The sequence below is a fragment of the Lagopus leucura genome, unplaced genomic scaffold, assembly GCF_019238085.1.
Source record: "Lagopus leucura isolate 7727_CA_CO unplaced genomic scaffold, USGS_WTPT01 Super-Scaffold_100012, whole genome shotgun sequence".
NCBI lineage: Eukaryota > Metazoa > Chordata > Aves > Galliformes > Phasianidae > Lagopus > Lagopus leucura.
Genome location: NW_024962267.1, coordinates 8382529 through 8398882, shown reverse-complemented (window position 1 = coordinate 8398882; position 16354 = coordinate 8382529). Strand labels below are relative to the sequence as shown.

Genomic DNA, 16354 nt, shown 5'->3' with positions numbered 1-16354 from the left:
GAACACAAAATGGCCTGAACTGCTAACTATACAAGATATCCTTTTCCTTCAGGAATTAAACCTCTCCATGGCCTTTTTCCTGCCTAGAGAAATACAACGTTTATGCTATAGAAGCAATAGTATAACAATTGCAAAGAAGAAAAAAATAACACTGAACAGAAAGCATGAGACAGGTGAGAAAAAAAATTACAGTATGTATGGAAAATGTCAACATAATTAAGCTATATGAAAGCTAAAAGAAAGTCTAAATGCCTACAGACCTCAAAAAAGAAAGACCAGAAAACACCTGAGAATTTACTGCATCCTCCCAGCCTAAAGTGTGATCAGCCAGAGCAGTGATGAAATCCGCCAGGCCACTGCAAGAACCTGAATGTTCTGTGCATAAAGGCAGCCTCTAATGCAGAAAGAAGTACTAGAAGGAAACTAACAATGGAGGCAGCATGAGCTCTATAGTAAGATTTACTCAGTATCAACCTAACTAGATAAAACAAGAAATGCTACCAGGAGAAAATTTAGAAAGACAGCAACAAAAAGCTAATTCAGAGAGGTCTGAAAGCGGTGTATCACAAGAAGTACTAAAAGACATGGGTAGCTTATTTGGCCAATGCAGCTACCTTTTCTCCCCTACTACCGAACATTTCTGGCTATCCAACCACTGGCCATCATCAGCTTGGGACTGCAAAATTTTCAGCTGGGCTAACAACACTTACATAACAAATTCTGTTATTAGAGCCCAAAAGTTTAGACCTGCAAGTTGATAAACTGTTCAATTCTCAGAACACCAGTTGTTGCCTTTAATATCGATGTGACAATTTTTTTCAACTTCTTGTTCTGAGCTTAGTATTTTTTATTTTTAAATTAAAGGCAGGGAGACTCTCTTCAGTGTAACGCTTTACGCAGCAGTACTTCAGTGTCAAAAGGAAAGCTGAGGCTCTGTATTGTAATATGGGACTAACTACACTGAAGTACACCCACAATCTCATAATCATTTCTCTGATATACACAGCATCCCTTGATATCATTCAAAATAGGACTGGCTAATGAAAGACTTCATTCATACTTCATACATGTTAAGAATAAGACTTTGCATTTAATCAATATGACAGCTGTGGTTTCCCGTGATTAAAACCCAAAAGGGACACCTGTCTGTGACCAGCAGTCAAAACTCCTCAGGTTTCTCTCTAGGTTGTAGCAGCTTCAAGAAGCCCCAAAAACAAAAGCTGGAGGACACAGAGTTCATTCAGCAAGTTTTTGTTATTCAGAACAAAATGTGCCCTACAAGTAATTAAGTATTTTACACATGTTTATTCAACTGCCCAGATGGTATTTGCTTAGTCTATCTAAATGCTTTCCAAGGACCTTCGTTATGTGAGAAAAAATGATGGAGGAGAAAACTGAGCATCATTAATCCAATAACAACACAGAGTCATGCCAAAAAGTTATGTAACTGCCAGTGAAAAATACAATAGCTTTGTTTTAACAAAATACCTCAATAAACACATAGTTGATAAAGAACATCCCTTACCCTTTCATTACTAGGTCTGCCTATTTCCTATACAAAATGCATGTATCTCACAATTTGTAAGTAGTTGGTCTGCAAGGTGAAACGGGTATGAAAAAGCAGAAGAGGCACAACAGACAAAACAAAATAAGATCTTCCAGAACTTAAAAAATTAAAAGAACTCTTAAAAAATTAATAATGTAGAACAAATAGAAAACTTCAGCATCTCCTTTTCAGATGTTCTGGAGGAACCATACGCTCTATTAATACATTGAACACAGAAGGAAATCCAGTTCACCTATTTTTCAGTATACCCAGAATGCCAAAGTACTTGGAGCTGGGGGAACTTCTTTCCTTTCTGCCAATTGTAATCCTGTAATCTCCGAATTATTCCTCTCTACACATACACACTTTTCTCTACAGATTTACTCATTTTGATTAAATATCACTGTTATCATTATTTTAGCAAAGAGTCTACTGAAATATCATTTTAGTTTAAAAACAAGGTGATAGCCACCTTGCTCATTTACTGTCATACTGTACACCCATTGAATCAAGCAAACGTTAAACATAAGCAAATGGGAAGCTCTTGCTAATGCACACACTTCCACAAAAGCACTGCCATTGCACTGTGAACTGGGAATATTCTAAATCTAATCAAACATATTACCTTCTGATCTGAGATCACACAGTAATTTAGAGTACATCAAGTACATTAAAAGGCTGTATAAGGAACTTTGGCATCCAGGCTAAACTTAGTAATTACCGTAGCTACTGCTTTTATAATTAAGAATATAATAAAACCCATCGTTAGATTTTATCATTCAAACAACATTCAGAAAGGAAGCGATAAATGCAATGTTAAAAAAAAAAAGCCATTTCCAAATGCAAGGTCATTTCACCGATATGATTATAAATACAAACATATTTCCATTTTTATATTTAAATGATGATAATTTAGTTTAACTTATCTGAACGCCAATAAAAACATGCCAGCTGAGAAATTTACTACTTATACATTCATAAAGTCTCTGACATCAAGCTGCTCCATTTTTCAGGTTAATGAAACATTTAATAATACACTAAGCATTATTAGAATTTCTTGATCAAAAACGTGACTTCCTAACTTTTAAGGTAGTTGAAACTCAGAATCAGACAGCTGTTGTAGTCAGTATCAGGTCATTCTCATTAAGGTAAAATCTTCTGGTTCTATTGCAGTTGAATCGTTTGGTATTAAGCCCCAAAACACAGGTTTGGTTAGTAGCTAGGAAGAAACGATACTCCAATCCTAACTAGCCCCTGAGATGAGAAAACAGATTTTAAAATATGTACTGCATTCAAGGCTACCAGGAAGGACAAAACTAAGCCACTAGTTTGAAATTTCTGACAAGACTATCAGTCTGCCACATCCAGAAAAGATGGTAACAAATGACAGCCGCGAACAAGCACAGCTTCCCTCACATCTAATCACTTGCACCACTGTTTCTCCGCCACCAGCGCCACCGCAATAAATGTCCTCTGCTCCCCTTAAGTGACACCAGGATCAAATTTAGAATTTATTTTCCCACAGTCACAAGCAAGCTTTTCACATGCAAATATCCTGCTCCCATCAAAACTTGCAACTTCCTATTCTTTGTAAGTAGAGCCAAAGTCCTGTTTGTGCCAAACAAACCAACAAACAACCTCAGTATGCTGCATTCATACAAATCTAGGGGACAAGGTTGTTCAACACAGAAATAATATATTTCAAATGACTTATTGCTAGAAATTGAACAGCATGCTAGCATCCAAATGCATTTGCATCTGAAATACAGTTAATAAAGTTATATTAATAGTAACTCATAACTGCCTTACAGCATCAAACATACCTCTTCCTTGAGAAGCAACAGCAACAACAGAAACCTATTCTCCATGTGTATTTGAAGTTGTCACTGCTCTTTTTGTTCATCAGTGAATCCTTTCTCTTACTCTGTTAGCCCTCCAGCAATAACACAGCTGAAAGAAGTGGATAATTTTCTATTTCATAAGGCAACATACTTATCAGAGTTGCAAATACAAGGCCAATTTCAGCTTTAGTATCAGTACAAGCTCATCATATTTGTTGCCATCAGAGAGTACTCCAACACAGATGTGTTGAGTGAAGATCTTCAAAAAAAGAGCAAAGCTCTGTAGACTTGCCTCTGTTTCCTGCACCTGCTGTCCTACAGCTGTTCACTCACTGAGGAAGCTTTAATTTTCAATGAGTGTACAGGTAAAAAAATCACTGATTAATTCAATTCAGCTCAAACTTGATTTTTCAGCTACTTGATAATGACATCATTGCAACATTTGCAAAGATCACTTTTCAGAATCAAAGTGGCCCTAGAATTTGTAACAAACTAAGAGTCAGACCACAATCCCACTCCACTATGCAGAAAACGTTATTCATACCATTTCCTTCTTAGCACTATCAGCAAAGCAGGTTTTTTTCCCCTCTTTCAAGAAATTTGACAAAAATCAACCATTTCTAAGAAAGGACACCTATTTCCCAAAACTTCATCCAATACATAAAGGTTTATGTAACGTTTCAGTTATTTCCCAGCTTTGCCAGTTTCTCCACTCAACACCAAATTCTGACATCGGTTCAGTACATGGCGATGACTGAGGTCAACTAACAGCTTTAATTTTTAATCACAAGCAGAGAGATGTGGCAGTAGAAGCAGGTTCTGCTTCCAAGTGTCCACTGCCAGACATTACAATCTCATAGCAAGAAAAGCTAAGTAGGACACAGCCACGTCATCCACCATCATACTTTACAGCCTATGTAATTAGTCAGATGGCAGGACAGCCTGTAATTGCCAGAGTGTAATTGCAGCATGTAAGGGTAAGATATACACACTATTCAGCCAGCAGATCCCAAAAAAGAGGCAGGTGGAGATGACAACCACATCAGTTACCACAGCTTACATCCAGCTGCCATCGAGCTGTGCTGCAGAGTGCCACGTGTTTGGGCACTGTAAAAGATGCAAGCAGCCCCAGGAGCAGGCTGCTGGAAGCCGCTGCTGCCTGCTCACAACAAATGAGCTCACAACTGCTCACACGGCCAAGCCAGGAACACAGTCCCTCAGATGGCTTCCATGGTCCCTGTCTACTTCCTCGTCACATTAACAGGCCCCACAATGTTTTCAGTGCAGAAGTTATCATATTTTAAATTAACCACCTTTGTGTCTGTGGCTAAAAAGTGCCGTAAGAGACATAAGGCAGTGACAGAAGTTTGCCATTTTGGAAAGACAGGCCTTAAACTAACCATGGGCCAGAATCTGCATGAGTGCTCTTCCATTTCCAGTAAATAAGTGTGCTTCGATTACACAACTGATCATTGTGGAAAGGTTTAACTCTAAACTTGAAAATAATTTGAAATGATTATTTATTACATTTTAAAGCTGCTACTGACCTGGACATACAGAAAAGAATAAATTTATCAGATACATAGGCTGGCAGAATAACAAAAAAAAAAAAAAAAAAAAAAAAAAACTTCTCAAAATAAAATATAAATCAAAATAAGAAACCCTCACACAACAGTACAAACATACAATGTTCCTCTCTAAGGCAGCAGAGGCACTGCCAGCACCCAAAAATATATGCTTGGACTACCAGAGCCTCGGAGAGCTGCAGCTGAACACAAACAAGAGAACTCAGAAAACAAGAGGCTTCTCTATGTCTACCCACAAAAAGTTCCCCAATCTTCTCTGTCTTAAAATGACGGAAAGCCTCTACTGCTCACTGCAGAACTTTCCAAAGGCTGAAGCCCCCATCTCCTCCAATGCTACACTGTCATGCGTGCCAAGCCTTACGACTGAAAACACACACCTGTACCTGTTGAGGTATGACCAGACACAAATACGCTGTTGTCCAACTGAAAAATCACAGCAGTGCACACAACCAGCAGGCCTTTTTCCTCTCTTCCACTGGAAGGGTTTACCAGACTGGGAGCAGATGCAGCACACAGGCCAAACAACTTGTCTACAATGCCTACAGCCAACTGCGTAAAGCCAACCTATGTTGCACTACTGCTCTGCCACAGCTGGCAGTGACACTCAGAGACAGGCAGCCATCAAAGAGTCAAGCATCACATCTAACTAATCACCAGCCTCAACAAAAAGAAGTGGCACAAAGTCAGTAAAAGTTCACTCTAAAAAGTGCTGAACAAAAGCACTCCCTCCTATTCAACAGATTTGTTCTCTGCGTGCCCCCAGCGCTGTATCTGTTCACTCTTCTGGCAGAGAATGTTTTCACAACCTTTTGCTCCTGTTACCATAGCATTGGAAAAAACACAGTATTGGCAGAGTGAGAGTGGGATTCAAGTCCCTTTTGCAGAGGGGCCAAACTCTGCATCTGTTCTACAGTCCTTGAGTGAGCAACTGATAAACTAAGTCATCTCTGCAAGAGAGGAGCCCCAGCTTAATACTCAAGGGTAGATTCCTAGAAATAAGCATTTTTCAAAATTCCTTCCATTTTATTTGTGTTTATTATCAACACACACACACACACACAAAGCCAACACAGAAAATCACAGGAAAGTTTCCATTTTAACCAGATTCAAATTTTGCTATGCTTCTACAATTTCAGTATCTGGGAAGATAAGCAGGAAACACACAAACAACCCCTCATTTTTGCAGGCACTATAACAAGCTGCTATTCTCTTTTTTTTCCCCTGAATTTAACCAGCAGCTTTGGTCCACGTGCTCCATAATTAGAAGTAAGCCTTCTGTCAGTTAGTATGTAGCTCCAGAACAGCAAGCAGAGACTTTATTCAACCTGCAGTATATAACTTCACACCACAGCATCAAGTTTTCTGTAATTATTTCCACTGAGATCTGTATTTTACACAGATTTTCCTAAGCATAACCTACTTTCACACTAATTACATTGCTTCTTGCCCAGAGATTGTTTTATGCCAGCAATAACTCCATTTTCCAATGTAGTGTAAGGGCCTTTTACAGGCATCAAACAAAGAGCATTTAAACTCCCATATTAATTACAGCATACCTGTAATGCAGTCGTCTCCACACAATTTAAATACTAGCTCCATCTGCAAATTAGACACCATTACTTCTTTTAGGAATTAACAAGTGTCACACTGCAGTATAAAAAAACCATACACTTGGTAAACAAATGTAACTTGGGCAGCAATTCTCCACATACAGTAACTTTTACATTTCCTAAACTGGAAAACACAAAGATTCTCTTGCAGGTCACGGAGTCATTTCAGAATTTCTCTCTAGCAACATAGAGTATTTTTTCTCTGCCATAGAAAAGCCAGATCTTGAGAGATGTAAATGTAACAGCAGCAAGGGGCTTCTTGCTCAGCTACCAAGAACCATGGTTCAGAACACCAAGTCGGATGAGCCTGCAGGGATTACACTTTTCCGAATGTTCATTCAGAATAATACCAAGGATTTCAGATAACGAATTTTTAATACGACTGCTGCCAATTTATTAGTAGTTACTCAGTGTTTATGATATTCAGAAATGCCTGATCCCCACCCACCTATTTTTCTATGTTTGAGCACACAAAACAATTCAAACCCATTTGAAGATAAAATGCATTAGTAGCCAAATTTACTTTTACCCAATTTCTATAGAAGAAAATAAAAAAAATAAAAAAATAAAAAAAAAAAAAAAATCAGGTCAATACATGATCTCTCTTCTATCAAAATATTTCACTAATCCCTGCAGAAGGAAAAGAGGACAGACTTAGACCAAAGAAACAGCAGCAGACTTCATGTTAGTGCTTTTCATGAGGAGATGCTTTGGAACCGAGTGCTTTTATTGGTACAGGTTTGCTACTCCAAGAAAACCTATCTGAAGCAGATCTCCAAAAGCCGTACCTAAGTGATAATAACTGACAGCAATTCTATGTTGCAAGGTGCACATGACAGACCCAAGGTACAAATTCAACTCTGTATTCAAAGGAAAAACGTAACAGAACAGCAACATCAAGGAAGTGCTCAAAAAAACCACAGCACTGGCATTAACTGATGGTCAAAATAACAGAAACAGACACTTCAGTGGAAGTCCTATGAATTCTACATGGCTGGTCCTATTCTTGCACCCGAAGTGTGTGAGTTATGTACCAAATACCAAGAGCACAGGAGGCTAAAAAAATTAATATGCATGGAGTTGAAAAAATACAATTTCAACAACGCTCCAGACAACATCCAGAAGAAAAATCTCTCTGCAGGACCTTGTAAAAAGAGCAGCCACAGAACATGGTTCTATCAACCTACCTTACAAAAAGCATGACACGATCAAGCTATTTAGGATCAGCACAAGGCTCTGAGCTTCTACCAATTCTGTCACAAAAGCAGCTGGTTATCACCAAACCTCTCCAAACGCAGCATAAAGCTCCTGCACTGCCAAAGATGAGCAGCTGACCATCTCTCTACAAAGCAACTAAGCACGTTCTAGACCAACACTCTACTGAAGAATTTCTTTTTAAACCACAAATGCCATTGCAGGGACCACGTTTACTTTATTTCCCAAAAACATTTCTTTTTCTTCTCTTTCTCTACTAAAGAGACAGACTTTCACAAAGCCTTTTTGACTTGTTCAGATAGTGATTTCTGCGTGTACCAGTGCTGTTCTGCCCAAGTCCTGTACAAATATCCCCTAGTTGCTCTTGCATCAACAAAGATACATTTTTCAAAGCTATGGAGCACCTTTTTTCCTCCTCCAATCAATATTTATACAGCAGAAAGAACTCATACTGGGCAGATGAGACACCATCTGTCACATGCATCTCAGCAGAAGCTAGAAATGTACAGCTATTTTTCCCTCAGAACATCCTTAGTCCAATAAAACTTCAATTCAGAATTTCCACAAAATAAATGAATCCATTATTATCTTCTTCACCTAAGTTCCTACTAATGAATTCTTTCACATGCAATATTCCCCCCAAAAATCAATACTTTTTTTACATACAATTTTCAAAGAAGAATCAGATACAGATTATGGTTGCCTCAAATAGAGGAAAACAATTCCTTCCCGCTATACGTTCTAAATCAGGTCACAAATACCTCAGTAAAAGAACAGCATTAATCCTATAGATAAGAACTACTACCTTTTTGCCCATACAGGCCAAATTTCATCATACTCAATCACAGCAGCAATATCAGATATTTTTACGCATTCAGGAAACTCTCACAACCGTGAGATCTCAGCCACAAAACACATTGCTAAGGATTATGTGCAGCCTTGAAGCCAGCCTACTTGAACTGTACCCCAGCACACCTGCAACTTACAAGCACGTGCGCCTACTTTTCTCCCACAAGCTCAAAATCCAAGGAGAGCTGTCTCTGACTCATGAACTAGCCAAACAAATTAAGTATGGTAAATAAGTGTGAGGACTGCACTCAGAAGCACTACCAACTTAGATTTATGTATTTGTATTAAACCCAGGCAAATGGTTCCATATCTTTCGTAGAGCTAAGGAAACAGTAATCATCAAAAGGAAGGGGGCAAACAGTAAAAGCCAGAGTGCTCTGACACCTCTGCAGAGGTAAAGAAACAAGCTGCCCAAAGTCTAACACAAAAGCACAGTAACACAAAACAGGCATTCACATAGCCACCAGAATCTTTTTCCTGCAGGACTGCTATCTCTGCTCGAATGAATCTGGGCTTAAGGAAAACGCAGTCTTCAACCTCAACACCTTTTATTCTGTGACTCACAGCACTGCAAAGGCAGTCCAGTAGAAACCTCTGCAGAATGAGCTACCGCATCTGAGACAGCAAAACAGATGCCCTGCATGCCAAAGTGAAGGACCACGTGGCAGCCAGCAGCATGGCCCAGCTGCACAGTGATGTGCCAAAGCCAACCCACAAAAGTAAGAAGCCACACTCAAATATCAAGTCATAGATAGGAATCCATGCATCACTGCTGGTTTGTTCATTACTGGTACCGGTCTTCCAGCAACATCTTGGTTTAGAAGAAGATATAAAATCATGAGGCTCTTCTCACTGTATTTTAATGTAGTTATTAATTAACATCATTGTATTGCAGCACGACATGGCATCCCATAGTCTTTCATTTCTATAACTTCAAACAGTGACACTGCCAACTAGCAAAAGAACACAAGATTTCTCTCAGCAGTTTTACTACAGTTCGGAAGAATCCCAAGCTTTGATTTTACATTCACCGTAGTTCTGACATAAAGTCTCAAACTTGCTTACTCATCCAATTCCAACATTATTGTTTGGGTAGCTCTGAGCTCTCATTTAGTACAAAAACAGAAACAGCAGGGAGATGCAACCACACAAGAGATAACGTTTCAAATGCTGAATGATTTCCTTATTTCACAAAAGGTTCTCTTGCTTCACATTCTGTCATTCTCTGGATGTTAATTCACTTGTTATCAAGTTATCCAAATAGGCTGTTACAACACTATCATCAGCAACTTCTACTACCATCACAAAAACACAGCTTGTCCCTAAAACCTGCTGAATCAGAGAGCTGCACAAATGACCTTTTAACTTGACAAGATATGTTTAAATAAAATCACCTCCACACCTACCTAGCTGTACCAATAAATGAAACTATCCTGGAAAGAAGAGTTTCATGTTATAAATGACAGGGAGACTCAGACAGAAAGAGGCACAGAAGTAGAAGGAATTTCCAAGCTGCTTTTAGTCAAGCAATTTTCTTATTCATGTTGCAGGATGCCCAGCCAACTGCATGAGGTCTAATTCTTCAGCTCCCTGACACTGACAACTGATTTTCTGTAACACTCGCTGTTTTCCAACCCTCTTACTCAACAGCTTGTCCCTAAAACACAGGAAATATCGTTCTTTCCCCCCTCCCCCTCTCAACCCATTCCCTAGAAGAAACATGAAAACAATCCTTAAAGGACTGTGTTCAAACACAGCCACAAGTGCATATGAGATCCAGTTTGAAAAGCTGGTGGGGGGGAAGTGGTGGAGGGGGAAAAAAATAAATAAATAAAAAGTAGACTGCTCAAGTTATGGCTGTGCAAGTTGTGATTTGGCATGAGGAGGCATGTAAGGAATGAAACGGCATCACAAAAGACTCTAAGCATTCATCAGAAATAAAAATCAGCTCCTCACATTTCAACCTCCACAGCTTAACACCCTACATCTATCTATATGACAGGTGTCATTTACAGAATTTTAGCCGTGTGAGTTTCATTTAACATAGCATTTATCATGAGCTGGTGCCAAGAAGGCCCAACGCTGATGTCAAATCCGCTCAAGAAATGCCACAGTAAGACATAGTACCATTTCAAAATATGCCACAGATGGGCTTCATGAGGTTTACACAAGCACACCCCTCAAACCTCAAGGTCTCTCTAAAATGTTTTACTAAAATCAATGTAAATAATATCCATAAAAGACATGCAAAATTAAAATTTTAATCAGATCACAACAGTTCTATTAACTCACTCCATGAAGTCTCTTAGGGATTTGAGAAGTGCTCCCAAGTTGGAGATGGTTTAAAGTAACTTTCACTACCAGCAGACAACTGTAACAGAGGTACACAGTCCACAGATACCTTCCTACCTTCTGCTACCCAGACTTGTTTGCTTACAGATGGGCATCAGATACAAAGAGATTACAGTGGACAGCAAACACTTCATATAATGGGCATAAAGCTCCATTGTGGACAAAGTCAGAGCAAATACAAAGTAAAAACATACAGAAGCAAAAGATAAAACTGCTTTTATTCTGATCTATTATTTATAATTTAAGATGTCTTACCATTTTTTTAGAATCCCATTAAACACCACGCCTCAGCCGTAGCAGTAATTCCACAGCTTACACTGAGCAGCACTCACTACCTATCAAACCAAGCCGCAAGCCCAGACTTTACTCAAGAAAAGTGGAAAACCAGTGTATGTTATTCATACTCTTCACAAGCTTATTTGCATATTACTATAATCAGACTCCTTGATTTATTATATGTCAAAAATAACTGCCCTGTTTTCCAGGTGCTATTCACACAGATGTTTTTCAACATCTCTGATGTCCGTCACCCACCTCAGCCTCTTGTTTTGCTGCTACCAGCGTGGGGAATAAGAGGTTGGTTTTTGTTTTAACCACTTCTCCTTTTAGATATATTTACAACCACCAACACTGTACAATTTCCATAATGGCACGGTATCTTTAGTAATATGTTATATAAGAGGTATTTTTGGCTAAGCACTTTGCACTCGTGTCCCCCTCAACTCATTCTCCAGACAGATACACGTACATTAACTGATAGAAGAGAGCTATTCAGTTAGGGATATTTCACATACTTACCTTTCCCACAAGATGCAGAGGCCTATGGCTTTTCTGCTCAGGCAAAAGACAAATTGCTCCACTTCTCGTACTAACATACAAACTTACCACCTAGTTACAAAAATCAGCACAAATTGCAAAGATGGCAATATCCACTATCTCTCAGACTCACAACATTGAAAGGACATGTTCCAAAGTCATTCTGAGAATCAGCACTGTACATTCAATAAACACACAATATTTATAAGTTCTTCACTCAAATCAAAACAAACTAGTGTGCCTTGAATTGACAGTAGGCTGCTCACTAGTAAATGGCTTTGCATACTCTGTTTGGGAGAGAGACTAAAATTTTCTCTTCGGAAATTGACTCGAGAATACAAATTCAGTACCTCAAGAAGACTGAGATTGCTCTATCACACAGTTGGTACACAAGGACAAGCCCTCATTCTGCTTTCAAAAGTCACACATAACCTAAAGGCTATCTATCATGATCCTTCCATGTTTAACAGGTTCAGCCCCAGCTACTCAGTTTTCATGACGATGATCCAACAGGCAGCCTATTTAACCCCAACACTTCAGAACTGGACAAGCCTAGGGCACGCCTTCACAAACCTCAGCTTCTTAGTATTCCTGCCCCCAGCACAAAATGCAGGGCCACCACCAGCTGCTAATGCAGAGAACTGCTATCTGCCCTCCACTGCTGGACAGATCGGGGCAGTCAGTCTCAAACCCTCAATTCCATCAGGGAAACTTGGAATCCAACACCAACTAGCAAGTAAATACATTTCCCAAATTTCTCTCTCCTAAGCCACTCTGAAGCAAAATTTACTTCATTCTAGGTAGTAAGGACTTCTTCAACTCTGAAGTGCAAATTGAAACCACTTTCTTCTTCACTGAATACAGTGAATCTATTTATACTAACATCAAAATACAAAACCTCACAGAAATTTTTGCAAGGTTTATCCTAATACTTCACCAAAAAGATCGGCCAAAACAACAGAAAATAGCATCTAGTAATGTAATATCTAATTAATCGTATCAACCTCCCAGTAAGTTGCTTAACAATTTTCTTTCAAAAAACACATAAAAAAAGGAGAGGGCCATCAGCTTGCTTATTGCTATTTTCCAACATAATCCCAACATAATATGACAGATGGCATACAGATACAAAAGAACAGTACTTCACAATACAGGAAATAGTATTTATGTAAATATCAGTTTGAAAATTGAAAGGAACAAACTCAAAGCACTTTGGTAATCACGGCACGCAGACTGAAATTAGCATCTTCAAACAAAACCATCTCAGCTTTCCCTAAAATCTGGTTCAACAGCAATTTAATGGCCACAGTTTGATCTTCTAAATGTACAGCTTTAAACACCTGGTACAACCTGCAGTATAAATCAACTTTGCTAAACTAGCAGCCAGCTCAAGAACAGATAGAAAGCCCAAGAGTTATTTCCAAGAACTCCCACAGAGTTCACAAAAATTCAAGCAGTAAATTCATAACTACATTACAAAGTATCCTAATACCAACATTCATAACTACTTATAACACTTTTTAACTTTAAGGGAAAAACACATGCTTGATTTATGAGTTCAGCACAAAACCAGCTTTGACAATATACATAACCAAGACACACAGGCTAACAAAGCCCCAAATCTAATAACTTCCATCCTTCACCCTGAAATTCACTGAACATAACGCACCTTCACAATGGTAACAGCAGGCCAACAGTACAAAAAAGACAAGCACGTGTATTTCAAACTGAAAGGTCATTAAGAGCAGATATTACAATGACATCCACTAGGAAATAAGATACAAAAAAGTGAACACATGTAGAATTATGTTTAGAGCATATCACTTTAAATTTGATAGAACTTGTCAGTTGTATTTAGAAACCAGAAAATCAAAATTTATTATCAAAACAGGCAAAATTCATTTGCAAGAACACATTAGTTTAGTCACTTCAAGAAAAAAAAAAATAAATTGCTAGACTAACCTTTGAAAGCCCTTATGGGAAGAAACGTACCCAAGTTCAATATTCAGTCCTTCATGTGCCATTACCCAATCCACAGCTTTGCTTCACAAAGCACGAGAAGTCCAAGAACTGAAAATTCCAGATAAGAGCTGCAGGGGACCGGTTTGGGCAGGACTTGAAGTGGTGATGGAGCACCTGGTGCAGGGCTGTGTCTGGCCCAGGGAGCACAGGCAGATGGTTTGCAGCTGTGCTCCCCAGCTGACCAGGAGGGGTGGCACAGGTGGAGCCCCTGGGCTCATATAAGGGCCAGCCACTGAAGGGAGAGCGTCCCTTGAACCTGGGCTGTTGCTAAGGAGTGCTGCACAGCCAGGAGCCCCTTCACCAGCTGGGTGAGTGCTGTTCTTCTTTCTGAACAGGACTATTGCTCTACCTGTAAATACTTTCCCTAGTATCACCAAAGGCCTGTTAGAAACAATTGGGTTTTGTTTTGTTTTGTTTTGTTTTTTGGGGGGTGGGGGGGTGGAGGGGAGCAGAACAAGGGTACTGAACAAAACTTACAGAACTTTGTTTACTAACCAATGTGTTAATTTCAGGTGCACAGTTAAAGGGAAAAACAGAATGTGTGGGGGAAAAAAAAAGCCCGCTAAAACAGGCCATGAGGGTTTGGCATGTACTTTCTACTGAACATTTGTTACAAAGCACGGCAGATAAAACTCATCTGTTTTCTTCTCCGATGAAATAATGTGCTGAATATAAGTGGGTAAGACTTCATTTGTTCCAGTACTGACTGGAGGTCTTGCTGTACATCCCCACAGTGGTACACCACTTCCTCCTTAACAACTACAGTGCTAAGCCACAGAGATTAATGGCTGCAAACTCCAATCAAACACAAGCAGTAGAAAACAAGTGTCAGCAAACTTATTAGCAGCAAGATGCAGGAGACTGTTACCCTGAATTACAATTCTTATTCAATCTTATTTAATGGCATTCAATTACTACTATCAGAAAACAAGCTGTAGGAGGGAACTACAAAAACACAACTTGTAACTAACAGTGATACAAGACTTACTTCCTAATGGCAACTTGTGTTTCATAAGTTTTACTCTGTCTACATGCAGTGTTACTGTTATAACTCGTGTTACCGCTGATAAAATGACTCACCCTATTACCACAACTACTCAATAAAAAATCAATTCCACTCTTTCCGAGCCCCTGTTTGAACTCGTGACCCTATTAAATGAATTAAATTTGCTTTCTCGGCAAAACACAGTGCAGTTAAAGCAGATGGAAGTAGTGACATAAATCCTTCACCAACCTTAGCAGCTACTCTGACTCTCAGAAGAAAATTCAGAGGATTGATCCTATGCTTTGATTAACCCAGAAAACACACCAACCTCCCAGCAAGTACTCCATAAGCCTTAAGCACAGAGAGGTGCTGTAGAAGTTTATGCAACCACTTCATATAGTTGCAACCCAGGAAGGTACAGTGTGTGCCAAACTACTGCCTGACAATTTTATTTGAGAAAATTCAGCTTCAAGATGCATAAGCAGTGCTCTTCTGTTACTTTTTAATACTTTCAGCATAGTGACCTTTTGTTAAGGTGATATGTATCTCAAGTCAAGAGAGCAAAGATCATTCTAGAACTTCAGTAAGTATATAAGGTATTGACAGTTCACAGAAACAGAAGTTTCCTGTTTCGGGACTCAAGCTGTCATAATTACAGAAATTGCAACTTCTATGTTAATGGATGTTCCATTCTCCTCTTTGCCCTACTAGAAGACGCTGTTAAAGATACAATGACTTGGTTTGGCTTTACAGGACCAGGTAAAATAAACAGACACGTGGAAAACAACAAAGAAACCAACCAACCTGTGGACTATAATAAAGCTACTGAGAAACAGGTAATTCTCACCATTATGTTTATTTAAACACAGCTATCTGCAGGTCTGAAAGCAGGTAGTTCCAATACTAGAAGGATGGAATACTTCAGAACAGGAATAAAAATACTTTTCCTAGTCTTTCCCCTCCAAATATGAGAAAGGTATTTCTATGTACAAGACTCAATATCTACAGCAACCTGAGGGCCATGAAGTGAGGGGAAACGGGAAGTTCCTTCTTCCTCTTCAGAAGACAAAGCATAATAGTCTTGAAAGACTAAGAAATGCAGATCCTGTTTGAAGAATGTGGAGAACACAGCACACACACCTTCTGCAAGCTGGACAGGGCACAGCTTTTCACCCAGCTCTGCATGCTGCTTTGCTCTCTTGGGCCTTCCCATCACCCTGAATCTGGTCCTGCCAGATATCCAGTGTCCAGAAAACAGTCATCTGGGAATTCCTCCTGACTCTTTCAAAACAGTGGGTTCAGGCACAAGCATTCCATTGCTCTAGAAAGTTCAATGCATTAAGTGAAAAACTGATTTCATTTTCAAGAGTTCCGATCATTAGAAACAAGGTAGAGATAAGCCCAAAATAGACTTGCTCAGAACAAGCTCAAAGAAAGTGGAAAGGCCAATGCAGTGCTGGAACTTACACTGGTATACCAGTAATAAACCAAGCAAGTCACACCAGTGCTTAAAAGGGTATTTGTCGTTTACT

The 16354-nt window shown here is 39.2% G+C and overlaps 1 protein-coding gene across 8 annotated transcripts in view; it reads right to left on the bottom strand.

The window, feature by feature from the left end:
- ABI2 (abl interactor 2) overlaps positions 1 to 16354 on the bottom strand; it is a 65281-nt gene that overhangs the window by 36649 nt on the left and 12278 nt on the right. The window contains exon 1 of one of the 8 annotated variants that reach the window (XM_042874268.1): positions 13778 to 13793. The exons of the other annotated variants lie outside the window; for them this stretch is intronic. The gene's annotated coding sequence lies outside the window, so the exon portion shown is untranslated. Of the gene's footprint in view, positions 1 to 13777; positions 13794 to 16354 lie in introns of those variants that run through there. 8 annotated transcript variants of the gene reach the window in all.